This window comes from Schistocerca cancellata, chromosome 2 (assembly GCF_023864275.1).
Source record: "Schistocerca cancellata isolate TAMUIC-IGC-003103 chromosome 2, iqSchCanc2.1, whole genome shotgun sequence".
NCBI classification, from domain to species: Eukaryota; Metazoa; Arthropoda; class Insecta; order Orthoptera; family Acrididae; genus Schistocerca; species Schistocerca cancellata.
Window position 1 is genome coordinate 261,187,080 of NC_064627.1, and position 19,629 is coordinate 261,206,708.

The window sequence follows — 19,629 nt, forward strand, 5'->3', positions numbered from 1 at the left end:
CGAAAGCGGGCACGGCAATATTTAGGATTGTCCTCGCAGCGGCAGGCCTCGTACTGCACACACTCCAGACAATGTGCAGAGAGTTAACGAATTGGTGCCTGCTTACAGACGCATCACAGTGAATGAATTGTCACGCTACGTTGGGATAGGGGAAGGAAGAGTTTTCAGAATACTGAAAGTGTTCGCGTTAAAAAAGGTTTGTGCCAGATGGGTTCCCAGGATGTTGACAGTGGCTCACAAAGAAACAAGAAAAACGGTATGCAGCGAACTTTTGGAACGGTACGAGAATGATGGAGATGAATTTCTTGGAAGAATTGTGACAGGTGATGAAACATGGCTCCATCATTTTTCACCAGAGACGAAGAGGCAATCAATGAAGCGGCATCATGCAAATTCAGCCAAGAAAAAAATTTAAAACCACACCTTCTGCTGGAAAAGTTATGTCTACGGTGTTTTTCGATTCCGAAGGACTCTTGCTTGTGGACATCAAGCCAAGTGGAACCACCATAAATTCTGATGCATATGTGACTACACTGAAGAAACTTCTAGCTCGACTGTGTTCGACCACATCGGCAAAAGCAGGATGTTTTGCTGTTGCACGACAATGCACGGTCACATGTCAGTCAAAAAACCATGGAAGCGATCACAAAACTGGGATGGACAACATTGAAACACCCACCTTACAGTCCTGACCTGGCTCCATGTGATTATCTTCTCTTTGGGAAACTGAAAGACTCTCTTCGTGGAACAAGGTTTGAAGATGATGACTCCCTTGTGCACGCTGCCAAACAGTGGCTCCAACAGGTTGGTCCAGAATTTTACCGTGCGGGTATACAGGCGCAGGTTCCAAGATGGCGTAAGGCAGTTGAGAGGGATGGAAATTATGCGGAGAAATGAAAATATTTTCCCAAAGGATGTATCCACAACTGTAAAACTTTCAAACATGTAGAATAAAAGACGAATTTAAAAAAAAAATTGTGTGCGTTTCTTTTGGAGTGACCCTCGTACAATAGATGTAAACTATAGCATACATTTATTGTTAAATAAATTTAAATTTAATAGCTTACTACAGCTTATGCATCTAAAGCTGATATATCGTCATCGTCGTCATCATCATCATTATTATCACTATAACCTGTAAAATGATTACATCGAACCTACATCCAACTACTCATTCACAATAACACAGCAGGGACACATCAACAACGCCAGCAGCAATGTAAATAATGACGTAATAACATACCAGACGATGAATGTTTACACAACACTTATGAATACATGATACTTATGTTTTTACTTTTATTTTGAGTCATCAGTCTTCTGAGTGTTTTGATGCGGCCCGTCACGAATTCCTCTCCTGTGCAACCTCTTCATTTCAGAGTACCACTTGCAATCTACGGCTTCAGTTATTTGTTGGATGTATTTCAATCTCTGGTCTTCCTCTACAGTTTCTACCGTCTATAACTGCCTCTAGTACCATCGAAGTTATTCCCGAATGTCTGAACAGACAACCTATCATCCTGTCCCTTCATCTTGCCAGTGTTTTCCATATACTCATTTCCTCTCCGATTCTGTGCAGAATTCCTCATTTCTTACTTTATCAGTCCACCTACTTTTCAACATTCTTCTGTAGCACCACATCTCAAATGCTTCGATTCTCTTCTGTTCCAGTTCTCCCACTGCCCTTGTTTCACTACCATACAATGCTATGCTCCAAAGGTACATTCTCAGAAATTTCTTCTTCAAAATAAGGACTAAGTTTGATATTAGTATTCTCTAGGCCACGTACGCAGTTTTTCCCAGTGCCAGTCTGCTTTTGATTCCTCCTTGCTCCGTCTGTCAGGAGTTGTTTTGCTGCATAGGTTGCATAATTCCATACCTTCATCTACTTCATGACCTCAATTCTAATGCTAAGTTTCTCACTGTTCTCATTTCTGCTACTTCTCATTACTTTCGTCTTTCTCCGATTTACTCTCAATCCATATTCTGTACACATTAGACTGTTCGTTCCGTTCAGCAGATCCTGTAATTCTTCTTCACTTTCATTGAGGATAGCAATGTCATAAGCGAATATTATCATTGACATTCTTTCATCTTGAATTTTATTCATTTCCATCACTGCTTTTTTGGTGTTTACATTGAAAAGATGATTATACCCTTTTTAATACGAGCATTTCGTTGTCGGTCTTCCCCTCTTATTATTCCCTCTTGGTTCTTATACATGTTGTATATTACACGTCTTTCCCTATTGCTTACCTCTATTTTCCTCATAATTTCGAATACCTTGCACATTTTCATATTGTCGAACGCTTTTCACACGTCGACACATCTTTAGTCTTGCTTCCATTATCAACCGCAACGTCAGAACTGCCTCTCTGCTGCCTTTACCTTTCCTAACGTCAAACTGATCGTCATCTAACATATCCTCATTTCTTTTTCATTCTTATGCACATTATTCTTGCAAGCAACTTGGATGCAATTGCTGTTAAGAAGATTGTGTGATAATTCTCGCACTTGTCAGATCTTGCAGTTATAGGAATTGTTTGGATGATACTTTTCCGAAAGTCAGATGGTATATCGCCAAACTTATACGTTCTACACCCCAAGTGAATAGTTGTTTCGTTGCCATTTCCCCCAATGATTTTAGAAATGCAGATGGAATGTTATCTACCCCTTCTGTCTTATTCCACCTTACGTCTTCCAAAGCTCTCTTAAATTCTGATTCTAATACTGGATCTCCTATCTCTTCTGAATCGACCCTCGTTTCTTCTTCTACCACATCAGACAAATCTTCCCCATCATAGAGGCCTTCAATGTACTCTTTCCACCTCCCGCTCTCTCCTCTGCATTTGACAGTGGAATTCCCATTGCACTCTTAATGTTACCATCTTTGCTTTTAGTTTCACGAAGACTGTTTTGACTTACCATATATGCTTCCTTCCAACAATCATTTCTTTTTCGATTTCTTCACATTTTTTATGAGGCCATTTCACCTTAGCTTCCATGTATTTCCTACTCACTTCATTATTAAGCTACTTGTATTTCTATATCCTGACTTTCACTGAACATTTTTGTACTTCCTTCTTTCATCGATCAGCTGAAATATTTCTTCTGTTACTCGTGGTTTCTTCGCAGTTGCCTTCTTTGTACCCAAATTTTTCTTTCTAACTTCTCCTTTTACAAGTATACCTCTTCCTCTTGTGATTCTTGAACAGGGTATTCGCAATTACTAGTTGAAATTTATTGCAGAATTCGATTAGTCTCTCTCCTCTCTCATTCCTAGTAGCAAACCATATTCTCCCGTAACCGTTTCTTTTACTCCTTCCCCTACAACCGCATTCCAGCCCCCATAGCTACTAGATTTACATTTCCCTTTACGTACTGAATTCCCCGTTCAGTATCCTCATATACTTTTGTATCTTTCCGTCTTCAGATTGAGCCTTTGCATTTCCCTTTCATATTTTCTACCTTCCCTGCCATATTCAAGCTTCTGACATTCCCCGCCCCGACTTACAGAACGTTATCCTTTCGTTGGTTATTCAATCTTTTTCTCGTGGTCATCTCCCTCTTGGCAGTTTCCTCCTGGAGATCCAAATGCGGGATTATTTCGGAATCTTTTGCCAGTGGAGAGATCATCTTCGCACTTTTTCAAATACTGGCAACGAGTCATGTGCATACACACGATGTGTCTTTAATGCAGTGGTTTCCATTGCCTTCTGTATCCCCATGCCGTTGGTCATTGTTGAGTCTTCCGCGTTTAGGGGCAGTTTCCGCTCCTCCCCTCTTTGAAAGACTGTTGGCAGAATGAGGGTGATTTCTTATGCCGCAAGTCTTCGCCCGCCGTTGCTAATAATTTTTATTCAAAATTTAAGCAGTGGCGAGGTTCGAACCTGGGACAGAGGACGTTTTGATTAGTAGTCAAAGACATTACCCCTAGATCACCTACAATGAAAATCAGTATTAGTTAAAAAACAATACTCACACCCATCAAAAGAGGATGTGATACGTGTAGCTGAGTATCCATGGTTATGAATGTTCTTCTGCAACAGCCTTTTGGAGACCCATTGCAACCTGTGGTAAGACTCTACCAGTAGTATCTCACCGGATTCGCCATGGGACCTGCTATCTGAATCTATGGAATGAGTGTACTGCTGAAAGAACCGCTAATACGAGTCCAGATACATCAGAAGGAGGCGCTGTAAAATTGACTCGTCTACATATGTGACCTCCCTGCCTGCAGTCGTAAGCTTTCTATCATTTATGAGTGAATTGTTGGATGAAGTACCATAAATCTATCACTTAGACGTTTAGTTTCACGGCTATGTATATAGTTATTGATAAAATTCTGTTTCGTAATTTCTCTACGTAGCGTTACTATGATAGTATTGAAGGGTTCTTAGGAAACCTCTGTTATGAAACTGAAACCTGATTTGTACGATAGTGTAACGTTGTTTGGAAAGTTTCTGCCGCATTACCTGGCGTGTTGAACGTGTGGCTTTGTGAATTTATCACCGTGTTAAGAGGGTCAGTGGCGCCCAATGGGGTGTGAACCTAGTAACCAGTGCCTGAAAATGTTTAGGTATCCTTTTGCTGCGTACGTTAGTGTACGGGGGTTTGGAAGATTTATTCGACATCACCTGTCATGGAGAGCTTTCTGATTTTGTTATCGTGTAAGACTGTAGCGTTGTGCCAAAGTATGGTAAAGTGGGCCTAACGCGATGTGGAAGCATTGTGTCAAAAAGGTATTATGTCAAAAAGGTTTTGGAAGTGTATCGTACAGCATGACCTGAACTGAGTGTTAATGATCGTAAGATTACCTCTCACCCCGTAGTCGTGCCTGTGTATACGTCTCGAGCTCAAGCTTTGTTTATTCAGTCGTCTTTTAAAAATGAAGACAATGCTGAGACCCAATAGCGCAGCCGCTGGAGGCAAGCGTTGCAAACCCCGCGCGGCTGAGGTATTCGGGGACTTGGATCATTTCTTTGATCTGTCAGACTATGATGAGGAAATGCATCGTGGGTATTGAGTTTGTTTGTTATCAGGGGTGTTTGTGTTTATTATTTATTTATCTACTTAGTTGCTGTTAATTATGATTAAGTTACACGTTAATTTTTGATGAGATATCGTTTCGTTATCTCCATAACTGTTGCAAGCGCATGTGTGAGCGGGATATGATTTGAAGAGTGGCGGTAAGCGGAAAGCGCAACATTAAAGGATGTTGAAGTGATAAGCTTACTACCGCCACCACCACAACGTTAGTATATTTTTATTAAGCACTCTGTATACATATTTGGTTTCGGAGTTGTTAATGTGTGTACTTATTTATATGTACAATTGGTGACGAAGTGGGTGTTACTGTTCATTTTTTTTAAATTTATCCACACAGTTGTAGACAATTACGATGATGGACACATCATCGAGAGATCATCTGATGAGGACGATTATGATGATGGAAACATCACCACCACATCTTCCGATGAGGATGATGCAGCACGACACTGTATAAAGTGAAATATTCTGCACAGGTATTGTCTATTTTAAAGTACTGTGTAAGCATTCACGCCCTGGCATGTTAAGTACGTCATTGTGCGCACTGCTGCCGATTTGTAAATGTGTCCGTGCAATGGTATTATCTGAATGACTAGTTGGCTACAGGTTTGATCTAATCATTTCACATGTTGTTGCAGATTCTAATGATGATGACGATACATCTGTTTTAGATGCTTAAATTGTAGTAAGCTATGGAATCCGGGCGGGAAGGAGCGCCGGTCCCCGGCACGAATCCGACCGGCGGATTTGTGTCGAGGTCCGGTGAGCCGGCCAGTCTGTGGATGGCTTTTAGGCGGTTTTCCATCTGCCTCGGCGAATGCGGGCTGGTTGCCCTTATTCCGCCTCAGCAACACTATGTCGGCGATTGCTGCGCAAACAAGTTCTCCACGTACGCGTACACCACCATTATTCTACCATGCGAACGTAAGTGTTACACTTGTCTGGTGTGAGACATTCCCTGGGGGGTCCACCGGGGGCCGAACCGCACAGTAACCCTGGGTTCGGTGTGGGGCGGCGGAGGGGTGAAGTGGACTGCGGTAGTCGCTGTGGTGTTGCCGACAACTGCAGCTGCGGCGGGGACGGAGCCTCTCCGTCCTTTCTAGGTCCCCAGTTAACATAACATAACATAAGCTATGGAATGTAACTGTAAATTATTTAACAATAAATCTGTGTTTTTTTTTTTACATCTGCTATACTCAGTTTCCATATTCACTCTCTCAGCGGGTTCGCCTGCTTCGAAACTGCTCTCTCTAGTCTCGAATCGTCATATGAACATGTAGCTATAGCAGGTGACACTAACATTAATTTTCTGTGCAATAGTCCTTCCACTGGGAAATTTAAGAGGATGCTTTCTTCCTCAAATATGACGCTACTTCAGCTGGCACCTACTCATCACACGACTAGCAGTCACACTTTCATAGATATATTCGCAACGAAGTCTCCAAACAGAATAATCCGCACCTCTCAAATATCTGCACCTGGCATGTCGGCCCATGACAACATTTTCATGACGTATTCACCAGAATGTCCTAGAAAAAAACAAAAACTGTCTACATACCGAGACTTCAAACGCATAAATTTGCCTGAACTCGAAACTGAGGCACAATAAATAGTTTGGGGGATGACCTCTACTCCCCTCATAGACATAAACGACAAACTCCAAGATTTCACTACCAAAATTACTAAACTATATGACAAAAACGCTCCAATAAAGACCAGAAAAGTAAAAAAGGAAACCTACACCTTGGCTGACTGATGAACTAAAACAGCTCATGAATCTCAGAGACGCTGCTCATCAAGCATACAAGATACACCCTACACCTGAAAATCACATTGTATACAGACAGAAGCGAAACAAAGTCAGTCAAGCGGTGAGAAACGCTAAGCTCAGGCATGCCCGTACGTTAGCTGACAATAGATGTAGACCAGCTATCCTGTGGAAAAATCTCCGTAGTCTCGGTTTAGGCAAAATAAAAGTTGCAGAAAATCCGATGGTCCCAGCTGAAGAACTAAACCGATTCTTCACATTACCTGCAACCACAATTGAACCGGAAAAAAAAAAAAAAAAAAAAAAAAAAAGAGAATCATTGATTACTTCATGGGGATGAACGACTGTAGCAAACAAAAATTCTATCTACGGCACGTCACTTGCAATACTGTCAAGAAAGCCATAATGCGGATTAGATTAGCATCTACTGGATATGATGGCATCACTATCCAGATGGTAAAACTTATTTTTGATCAACTACTGCCCTCTATAACAGACATTTTCAACGACTCATTAGTCACAAGTGTTTTCCCTGAGGCCTGGAAACTGGGACAAATTAAGCCACTGCCTAAAAAGGACATCGCCACAGCACCCTCTGACTACCGCCCCATCTGCCTTCTTCCTGCACTATCAAAGGCCTTAGAATATATAGTCCATGACCAGCTCACCAACTACGTAACTACTAACAACCTACTAGACGAATACCAATCAGGTTTCCGTAAACATCGAAGCACAACATCCGGACTGATAAAGGTGACAGATGACCTGAAACTTGCCATGGACAGACAAGAAGCGACTATCATTTGCTTCTTAGATTTCAGCAAAGCATTTGATACTGTCGACTTCGACATCTTACTAGCCAAACTTAGCGGTCTAAATTTCTCACCAAGTGCAGTGCAATGGTTTCGCTCATACATGACGTCTCGTCAGCAACGCGTCCTGTCCGGGAATATAAAATCACAATGGCGGCAGGTAGTGTCAGGCGTTCCCCAAGGCTCAGTACTAGGTCCCATACTCTTCTCTCTGTATGTCAATGATGTGTCATCGGTTCTGACTTATTGCAAATATCATATGTATGCTGATGACCTTCAGTTGTATCTAAGTGCGGAACCAAATAATCTTAAGAAAGCTATTGAAAACTTCAATACTGATCCCGATGAACTGTCAAAATGGGCACAGGACATAGGACTAAAACTAAACCCATCTAAAACCCAAGCGGTACTTGTTGGTCACTCTAAGTTCATTAGCCCAAAACATCGGGAATCCGTACCGTCTCTTATCCTAAATGGAACAAATATTAACTTCTCTCCCTCAGCAAAGAGTTTGGGAGTAATAATAGATGAAAATCTAAATTGGACAGAGCACGTAACTGCAGTGTGCAAAAAAGCATCAGCAAAAGAAATTAGTACAAACGCTTATACTCCCAATCATTGATTACAGCGATATTATCCTACAAGGCCTCTCTCAGGAAAACTCGCGACGTCTGGAACTGGTCATGAACGCCTGCGTCCGATATATCTGTGACATTCGACTTTTTGATCACATTTCACCAGCATATGCAAAATAGTCCTGGCTGCGTGCAGACAAACGCAGAGATTTCCATACACTCTGTCTCATCTACTGTCTTATAAATGTACACTGTCCCTCATATCTCTCCTCGTCCTTAACGCTTATGTCTGAAGAACATGACAGAAACACACGTTCCCATCATAAAATCCTCTCTGTTCCACTGCATCGCTCAGTCACCTTCTCCAAGTCCTTTACAGTAGCGGGAACCCGACTCTGAAATAACCTCCCTCGGTATGTTAGAGAACTTAAAAAAACATGTCCAGCTTCAAAAAACAGTATCTACTTAAGCAACAGTAATGCTTTCCTTTGTACACGAATGCACTTCACCTCATTACTTCCCTCTTTCCCCCTCCTTAAGCCTCCCTCCCCCAAAACTCGCTATACTAGTAAACATCTACTTTACACACCAAGATATTAATGTACATCTGCAAAAATCTTCATTACTATTGCCCATTTTTCTCATGTTTATCATTATTATTTAATTTTTTTTACTGTTACTATTATTACTTTTATCATAATTTGTATGTATAGCACCTGTCGTAAAAATACTGCCAGTACTTACTTTATTAGGTCTTAGTTATTATTCTTTATTCATATTGTGACTAGAGTAATCTAATTTTCTTATTTAAAGTATTGTCATGATGTAACTCTGATGTGTGAAATGCTGCATGTGTGGAACACCGGGCCGATGTAAGAGAGGGCCTGATGGCCCTAATCTGATCAGGTTAAATAAATAAATAAATAAATATAACGATCTCACATTTACAGCGAAGATTAACTTTTTTCTATTGTATGATTCATGTTAGGGGCTTCTCAGGTTTTATGTCGTTGTATGGTTAAGTTTTGTACACCATACACTGTGATAATATATTAATGTTATACCGCCATTATAGCCTACATGTTTAAATAGCGTATGTGAGTTACAGTCTTTTAAAGTAAGGGTGAGTGGGTGATATTATTTAAATATGTGTTTGTTGTAAGGATGACGTCAGGCTGTGCGCCTCTTGTAGGCTTTATGAGATGTCAACGTTCATCTTCAGCCCTATACAACGTAGACACATATCTGCATAAAGTGATCAGTTTTTACAGAAGCCATGTATACTTGTGCTTTGCACACATCGGTGAGAGGCTTTCTCACTTCAGTTTTACTCTACAGAAGCGCGTACATCCGCATAAAGTGTTCATTTTTTGCAATAGGCTGAGACTTGTGCATTGACATGTTCTCTCTACAAGAATTGACGCATTTACACTTCACTGAAATGATGAAACGTCATCTAGAGGAGGGGACGTGGGAGGTGAATGCCCTTCTCCTGCACTATGAAACAGATCGACATCTGCATAAGATGATTAATTTTTACATTAGCCAGACACATCTGGAGTGCGGGCAACGGTGAACAGTGGATGCCTCAGACGTTCAAGAGTCTCACATAGATGCACTGTGTGGTACTGTTGATGGTGAAAGCGTGCCGAGACAGGACCGCAGAGTACTGAAAGCACTCAAGGTGGTAGTCTGCAGGTCGTAAAGGTCGTGAAGCGAAATTGGACGTCGTATAGTTCTTAAGTGAGAAATAATGTAGCATGATGTGGCAAGGTACCAGCCCGTACAGGCAACAGGAGACTGCCAAACACCAGTCTGCATTCTTACAAGGGAACCTCCCCATCGCACCCCCCTCAGATTTAGTTATAAGTTGGCACAGGGATAGGCCTTGAAAAACTGAACACAGATCAATCGAGAAAACAGGAAGAAGTTGTGTGGAACTATGAAAAAATAAGCAAAATATACAAACTGAGTAGTCCATGTGTAAGATAGGCAACATATAGGAACTTGATAGCTGATGAGCGCCGTGGTCCCGTGGTTAGAGTGAGGGACTGCGGAACGAAAAGTCCTTGGTTCGAGTCCTCCCTCGAGTGAAAATTTTACTTTCTTTATTTTCGCAAAGTTACGATCTGTCCGTTCATTCATTGACGTCTCTGTTCACTGTAATAAGTTTAGTGTCTGTCTTTTGCGACCGCACCGCAAAACCGTGCGATTAGTAGACGAAAGGACGTGCCTCTCCAATAGGAACCGAAAACATTTGATCGCAAGGTCATAGGTCAACCGATTCCTCCACAGGAAAACACGTCTGATATATTCTTTACGACACTGGTGACGGCATGTGCGTCACATGACAGGAATATGTTGTCGACCCACCTAACTTGCACACTTGGCGAATGGGTAAAAAGATTCTTCTACCTTGCCCGATTTAGGTTTTCTTGTGGATGTGATAATCACTCCAAAAAAGTGATGAAAACATAAGAGTTTGTCACATAAACTGCATCAAATTAATGCAACAGTTTCAGAGTCGCACAGTTTTCCCTGTGCTCTGTCAAAAGATATGTTTTTTACGTTTTCAAATGTTTCCGTGCGTAGACCGTCAAACTCTGTATACGTCCAAGCAAATCTGAACATGTCCGGGAATTTTGGAGAGCGAAGTTGATTATGTGTGAGTGTTCCGCAGTTGCTCACTCTAACCACGAGACCACGGCGCTCATCAGCTATCTTCGTCCTATATGTTGCCTATCATGCGCATGGACTACTCAGCTTGTATATTTTGTTTATTTTTTTCATAGTTCCACTCAACTTCTTCCTGTTTTCTCGATTGATCTGTGTTCAGTTTTTCAAGGCCTATCCCTCTGCCAGCTTATAACTAAATCTGAGGGGGGTGCGATGGGGAGGTTCCCTTGTTAGCTCTGCGAAGTGGCGCTGGATGCTACAGACCAGTCTCCCGCAGGAGAAAGCGGCGCCCCACGGCAATCAGATGAGGGTGTTTGGCAACATTTTGATGATGGAGTTGGTGTGATAGTGCGACATGGCCCCTGGGGGTGGCAGCGTCATCCTAGCGCTGGCTGACACGTCGATCAGCTGACGACAGCTACAGCTGCGGTTGCAGTGACGTTGGTTTAAATAAAGGTGGAACTGTTCCTATTCTATTTTTCATATTCCCTCTACCCGATGGTGGTGGTGGTCTGTGCTGTGTCGTCGTCGATAGCTACAGTCATCTGTCGTCAGTTGGCAGTGCATTCTGTTGTAAAGGTGGTTGAGTTTTTTCGTCATGAAATATGTCGCGCAAAATGGTTACAGACCGATACTCTCGTAAAAAGTACCATTCTTCTCCGTCTTATGTACTTATCGCGATTTTGATTGTTACGTGCCACCTTGCTACTTCATATGAAAGCGTTTAGCTCTTAAATTTTATTGCTGCATATCTGGTAATTACAAGTTCTCATATTTGATTCTTCTGTGGCGGATGACTATGTTCCTGCCGATGAAATAGCCGCTACCCATTTTACAAATTTTTTTGTAATGAATTTTACAAGCATAGTACCTGAACCTAACTTTATGGCCTCTGAACCACCTCACAAGTGTCCAACGCTAGGAAGAGTACTGCACACCTCTTGATATTTCTATTTCCGTATGTGCAGGTTTCGTGATTCCCATAATTTTAAATTAAGTCGTGTGCTGCAGCCTTCAGGGCTGCTGCAACTATGGAAGTCAGTCACATGTGGGTTATAGGTTATTTTGGCGTGCTACAGCAGACTTCTCAAACGGAAGAATGAGGATTCCATGCCAAAACTGGAGCTTTGCCGCGAGCAATATATCTTACTGCTTGTTTTAACAGCGAGTCATCCATCCCGAACACTCATTTTTTGTGATGAATTTTGCATGTAAAGCGTCTAATTACGTGCGGTGTTTGCATTTGAAATTTCCCTGCCATTTTACCTCAGGTCACACTATGGACACATTTGTGAAGACAGACACATCTACATAAAGCGTTCGATTTTTTTTTTTTACAATAGGTAGACACATCTGTCTGCAACGGATACATTAAATAAGTAATGCATATCTCTTGATTTTCGATTTCCAAGCGGAACATACGTGCAGGTTTCACGTTTCCTGTCACTTTAACTTAGGTCATGCGGTGCGGCACCATCAAGACTGTTCCAGCTATGCAATGTCAGAACTATTACATTGCCTTCCTCTACAAAAAGTGGGTGTAGTGGAATTCTCAAACGGTATGGCGGTCAAGAACTTCGCCACCACGAAAACGGGGTTAGCTCATTACCGCCACGGTCCGGTCGGCGTCCAGTGCTAGCTCGGATACGGTCAGCTACCTCGGGCGACAACGTGTCCGTAGGGTACCTTCACAGGTGTTTGCTTAAAGTGGAGAGATCCGAGCTTAGAGTCAGGAGAAGCAGTGATGATACACCTCTCGGTGAATAATAGCTTTGCAAATTACCTCAAGTGGACCAGCACAGACATTCTTTGTCTCTGATGGCATAGTGCCAGGATTTCAGAACTTAGATTCTGGCGCCAGAGAACCTGTCCCATTATGTCAAGACTGGGCCAGAATGCCAGAATCTTACATTGTCATAAATACCTCTGTAGGTCTGAGCTGGATAGTGACGTCATTGAGGTAGTGCCAATATTCCAAGTCTTGGATTCTGACATCATAAAGCAGTGTCATTACGCCCTGGTTGCGAAGTTCGATCACCGTCTTGTATTCCAGATCCACCACCTTGGATCTGATGTCATACTAGGACTGTGCCAGTATTCCAAGCCTTGGATTTGACATCACAGAGTCAGAGCCAGTACTTCAAGTCAGCCAGCACGACAATGCACCATCTTGCATTTCCACCAATTCATACTTAGGATATCAGCCCTGCTTCCATAGGAACATCATTAGCACAGCTGAGCTATTTTTCATTTGCCGCCGAAATTTGAATTTCACGCCATTTTATACATCGAGTAATTGGCCTTTGTCAGGCAGAGGAGGGAGTAGTGGGTGAGGAAATCCCACAATGTCATCGATGACACAGTGTGCCTGAATGCTTCTAACATATCTACTTTTATCTTATCATCCCACTTAGCTTTCAATATTCTTCTGTAGCACCTAATCTCAAACGCTTCCTTTTTCTTCTGTTCTGATTTTATCACTGTCCATGATCCAGTACCATAAAATGCTGTGTTCTAAACATACATTCTGAGAAATTTGTTCCTCAAATTGAAGGCTATGTTTGTTACCAGTAGATTTCTCTTGGCCATTAATAATCTCTTTGCCTCTACTAGTCTGCTTTTTATGTCCTCCTTGATTCGTTCGTCACGGATTATTTTGCTTTAAGGTAGAAGAATGAACTTGTCTACATCGTTATCATCAATTCTGATGATCAATTTTTTTTGCTGTTCTCGTTACTTTTGTTTTCTTCCGGTTTACTCTCAATCCATACTCTTTACTCATTAGAGTGTTCATTCCACACAATACATTCTGTAATTCTTCTCCACTTTCACTGAGGATAGCAATGTCATCCTTCTACCTTGAATTTTATTTCCATCACGGGTTATTCAATGTGTACATTAAACAATAGCTGTGAAATACTGCATACCTGTCTAAAACCGTTTTTCATCCTAATACTTTCTTCTTGGTCTTACATTCTTCTTGTTCTCTCTTGGTTCTTGTACATATAGCATATTACCCGTCTTTCCCTATAGCTTACTCCTATTTTTTTTCAGGATTTTGAGCATCTTGCAGTATTTTACATTGTCGTACGCATCTTCTAGACTGACAAACCCTATGAGCGTTTTTTGATTTTTCTTACCTTGCCTCCACTATCAAGCGCAATGTCAGGACTTCTCATCAGCAAGGGGCCTTTAATAGAAGAAACAGAGAAAATGCACCGAAGAGCGCCAAGCGTAGTAGGCGCGACAGCCTGGCGGAGATGTTCATCACGGTGGCAGACATTACAAGAGAGGCGCTTTGCAATCACGGAGAGCACTACTGTTAACATTGCCAGAGCGCACGTTCCAGGAAGTCCACATACGTCTGGCGAACGAACAGCGGCGAGAAAATCAGAGAAAGTAGAGCGCACGCGGAGACTTGCTAGCGATCATTCTTCCCACACACCGTACTCGAATGTAACAAGGTACGGGGGAAATTGAAGTGGTGCTGTAAGCATCCTCAACCACACACCGTAAGGTATTTTGTAGAGCACAGATGTGGGTGTAGATGAAGCGGAAGAAGCTTTTAACTATTGTGAACTACCGTACTATTGTATCTGTGTAACAGTTTTCCTGGCGAAACAGCAAGCATTCGGTACGTTGCTACAAGGTTACTGAATGGAGACGGTGTCTGCCTGAAGGTTCCTAGTTGCTCAGCGGTGCCAACCGTTCATGGCTGGCTCATCGCATTTCAGAACTCGCCGCCGCAGTCCATCAGGATGTGAGCCAGTGTCGCGGCATCCGCAGCATCTTATCTGCAGACACTCAACATCCTGATGCGTCAAATCGCCTGTATCTTTCTTGAGCAAACAGATGTGTCAGCTTCCACTACTGTTCTGCGAATGTGTTGTTTACAACTCGAAATCCTGGGCACAGCTACTGAATGTTAACGTCTGCCGATACTGCTAAACTTGTCCCTTCTGGCGGGTAAGTTTTTGCTTGTGAGAATCATACCGACAGGCACCTGGAAGTGAATACTGTCAAAGTGGAGATATACAAGGACCTCCTTTGTCCGGCCCTCATTAACTCAGATTTCATTTTTAGGGTTCCGTACCTCAATCGATCAAAATGGAACCCTTTAGGATCGCTTTGTTGTTGTCTATCTGTCTGTCCGACTCTTAAAACCCTTTTTCTCACAAACGGGTAGACGTATCAAGTTGAAATTTACGTCACAAACTAAGGCCTATGATCCCTTGGCGGTATAATAAACGGTAACTTCAAAGTCAATGCAATCAAAAGATATCTTTTGATACTTGCAAACTCACTCATCAAAACCAATAGGATACTTCACGTTGAACTAGACACATGAAATTTGGTAAGAAGCAAGGTTTCACAGTATACGTACACGAAGAAATCCGAAAACTGTTTTTTGTCGTTTCTCATCCGCCTGTCTGTCTGTCCCTCATTTAAGAGCTCTTTCTCTCAGGAACGGGTATGCGTATCAAGTTCAAATTTATGTCACGGTCCCTTGGCGGTGTAAAACATACGAGCTTCTACGTCTGCAACCAACGGCCATTTACGTCACATATATCGATACTCGCCAACTAACTCATTAAAACCTTTACGTATGTCCCGCTCACGTAAAATCATGAAATTTGGTAAGAAGCCCAGGGCAAGTAGGGGAAAAAGTAAGGGAAAAATTGTTAATTATTTCACATAAAAATATATTTTTGCCTTTAGAACTTACATTTTATTCATCATCCGTCAAAAACATAATAGAAAATTATTACTGCATGCAAACATAAAATATAAGTTGTAGTCACGTTTTAGAATGTAAATAAATATAAGTTATAAGGTCTTGTCTCTTCATATGTATAAACTTAGACCCCACTAGCTTCTTTTGGTATTTCCTGACTAGCCTCAGGAACTACTGTAGAGATTTTCACACAGTGTTGGAGCTCCGGGGACCGGTATGTTGCCAGTATCGATACTGATAGCAGGCAAAAATTGTCGAGCTTTTCGATTCCCAGGACTGAGGAACTATCAGTATACATAATCAAGTCTGTATGCAACCCTCAGAGGGCGAGTCCTACTCGCACTTCGTCATTTTTTTCTTTCCTTTCATTTTTTTTAATGCGAAAATGTGTGGTATACGGTTGTTATGTTCGCACCGCAGGTTGCCTGTTCCATGCTCCCAGTTTTCTATATACACTGACGAGAAAAAATCGCAACACCAAAAAAATTAAAGTGGAGTGAAGAAATTTCGGGAATACATTTGTCTAGGTAATATTCTGAAGTGATTAATATTGCAAGATCACAGTTTAATGTAAGCGCAACATAAGGCATTGCAAACGTGAAATGCTTGTACATTAATGAGTGGTATAACCGCCAGAATGATGAACGCACGCACGCAAATACGTATGCTTTGTGTAATGCAGGTGTTGGATGTCAGTTTGTGGGATGGAATTCTATGCCTGTTGCACTTTGTCAATACAGGGACGGTTAACGCTGTCCCATGCGTGCTCGATTGACGGCAGATATGCTGATCGAGCAGGCCAAGGCTCAATGTCAACACTATGTGTGCATGTTGCGTTACATCAGCGGCATGTGGACGAGCGTTATCCTGTTGGAAAACATCCCTGGAATGCTGCTCATGAATGGCAGCACAGCAGGTCGAATCACCAGATTGACGTACAAAATTGCGGTCAGGGTGCGTGGGATAGCGCCGGCCGAGCGGTTCTACGCGCTACAGTCTGGAACCGCGCGACCGCTACGGTCGCAGGATCGAATCCTGCCTCGGGCATGGATGTGTGTGATGTCCTGAGGTTAGTTAGGTTTAAGTAGTTCTAAGTTATAGGGGACTGATGACCTCAGAAGTTAAGTCCCATAGTGCTCAGAGCCATTTTTTTGTCTTATAGTCACATAGGGCCAGTTAGTCACGCAAGAGAGCAAGGAAACGGGGCTAACTCCGCGTCATATTCAGCGTAAAGTTTATTTTGTCAACAGTGCTGTGGCTGTCAATGGAAAAGCAGTTTCTGGCGACAGCATACTTGGATAAAATTTTCTCCATTTTCTTGTCCTGGCGGGCTTCACTGCGAACTTAAAGTTTTCGACGCCGTTCTCACTTACCATCGTCACAAGAAAACTGAAAAAACTTAATCTAAAGGTGTCACTGTCGATAGTGTCTGGCAGTGCCTGATTGAAAGTGTGCACCTAACTTTGTTCCAGCCGTGCATGAGCGGCTCTTAAGGGCATGCTAGAAATGTTTTCCTTACAATTAATCTCTGCGAAACGTGAGGAAGAAACAATAATTTAGCTCTATTTAAGTGGGAAACTTACTTTTCATGGTTATCCAAAACGAATATACCGTAGGACCATTCGACACGCGGGTGTCTCGGTTTGAGATGTACTAAGAAGTGTAAGGTGTACCGTAGGACCATGCAATACGCGGGTGTCTCGGTTTGAGATAACTGTAACAAGTGTAAGGTGTTATTACACCCTGAACGGCAAAACTAATTTCTTCAACTTTTTCTTTTCCCTCTATGAAAATTGAGACGATCCTGGGTGTATGTTTCTTCAGATGAAAAATAAACACAAGCGCTTCATTTATCACTAACTTTAATCTTATACTTATGGAATTTGCTCGCCCAGGCTCTTATGAAAACGAAGAGACACTGAATGAATGATAAAAGTTTCCTATCGGTAAATATATCGAAAATAGCTTACAGGATTTTCGACTTCGCATGTAAACGTACAAAAAAAAAAAGGAGAAAAAATTAAAACTGGAGATATGTAAAATAGAAAAGTCCCTTTCACGAACAGTTGCAACTCTGCCTTGTAGTTCCATTATCATTGCATGTTGTAGGTTAGTCTTTCACCTTCCGCGTACATTAACGTAAATATCTGCGCATTGGATGCTAAATGTTGCGAAACACGCTTGTTTTATGTAGCCTTGCCCCGCAAAAGACTGCTGATTTCGTTTGTTGCTTACAGGTGGCAAAAGCATTTAAAACTAATTTCACTTAGTAGTTACATTAAAATTACTATGCGATCTAAAAAAATGACTGAGAATAGTGAGAAGATTTTTACGAGCTTGAAAATAATGTGTCGGTGAGGACGAGTATAAAATATTTGAAAGCGGGCGACTGGTCTAGAATAGCAATTTATCTCTACTGTTTAAGGCACCATGATCAAGCAAACAAGTTCGCTAAAAGAGGTGAGAAGGTTTACGCGAGGTGCAAGCATTGAAGCCCGTGCCATTACATCAAAAAGATCGTATGCCATAAAATATTCTACCTGCTTTAATTTTCAAACTCATAGAAGTAGGTCATGGCAGCCAGAAAAACTTGTAGCTTTTATGGTGTAGATGTACAATTTCAATGACATTTTACAGCATCATTCAAAATTGCCGGTGTCGTGTAGCCAAACAGTTAACGAACGTTCGTGCCCTGTGCAGGCAGTAACTGAATAGCGCGTTTGAAGCACGGCCCGTCGAAGCATTTTCCGTTAACCGAGGCGACGGTGGTCTTTCATCCATATCGGTCAAACGACCGAGACCAAAGTTCCGCTAATCAACGCCGAAGGCCGGCGGGCTGGGCGAGGTCAAGAAATAGCCGAGGTTAGCAGTTCAGTTCAGAGTTAGCAGATGGCCGCTTGCTTAACTCGTGCGGTCGCCGGTATGCTCTGAGAGCGGCATTCGCACAGCCGCTGCGTGCGTTGCATCGACAGCTGCTGCTGTATGAATGAGCAGGTGTGCCTGCTACAGAAGACACGCCGTCTGCTGCTTAATGCACGGGGACACCTGCTAAGATATTGCAAAAGAAACCGTTGTGTACAACGATTTACGGTGAAAATTAGGCGCGAAAGGCTGATTAAATCCATATGTCCTTTGCAATTTTCTCAGCAAAACAGCAGATTCTGTTTACCTCCTGGTAACATCACAGTTACATAAACCACAAAAATGCTAAATACAGCGCTAAATCTGACATCACACCTTGAAGGGCGCTTAAAACCTTGTTTCACTCTGTTAAAGGCAATTTTTGCCGGATTACAAAACTTGGGTAAAATCAGATACAACTCGTGCGCAACTGGGCAAAAAAATAAGGCTACAAATGGCATTTCCTACAGAGCGAACAACCGTACAAAGCTTGTAGCGCATTTCTTGTCAACCTGTCAAAATGTGTGCAAAGCTGTCTTCGTCTACAAAAAACGGAAAATAACAAGCGTTGGCCAATTTCGCAGCAGCTGTATGTAAATTACACCAGAGCGAAAGAAAACGCATTTTGCATGCTGCACATTCAGTGTTTTTTTTTCATTTTTTTTTTGTGCATCCAGACACGTTTCGCCTGATCCACTGAAGATGCCTAGTAACTAAGGTGAAACGCAATTGGCTGCACGAGAAAAATAAAAAAAGAACTTCATGAGCAGCATGCAAAGGGCATTTTCCTTTGAACTACTGTAATTTATACGGAAAATCTTCGACAGACCCTGCTAAAACTTTAGCCAGCTATGTCTCTTGACTGCGTAGTTTCGCTATGACTGTGAGTTTACAGAAATATTTCACCAGTAAAAATATTAATAAAGCTGACACACTTCGTTTTCCAGACGACGTGACGCGACCATCATATACGTACTTCAAAACGCCGGTAACGGTGGCTTTTCTCGCTTCCCACGCCCGGGTTCGATTCCCGGCGGGGTCAGGGATTTTCTCTGCCTCGTGATGACTGGGTGTTGTGTGATGTCGTTAGGTTAGTTAGGTTTAAGTAGTTCT

At 42.2% G+C, this 19,629-nt stretch overlaps 1 protein-coding gene across 1 annotated transcript in view; it reads right to left on the reverse strand.

Annotated features, from left to right (window-relative positions):
• Window positions 1–19,629, reverse strand: part of LOC126161601 (division abnormally delayed protein-like) — a 609,969-nt gene that overhangs the window by 589,461 nt on the left and 879 nt on the right. The gene's annotated exons all lie outside the window — the stretch shown is intronic.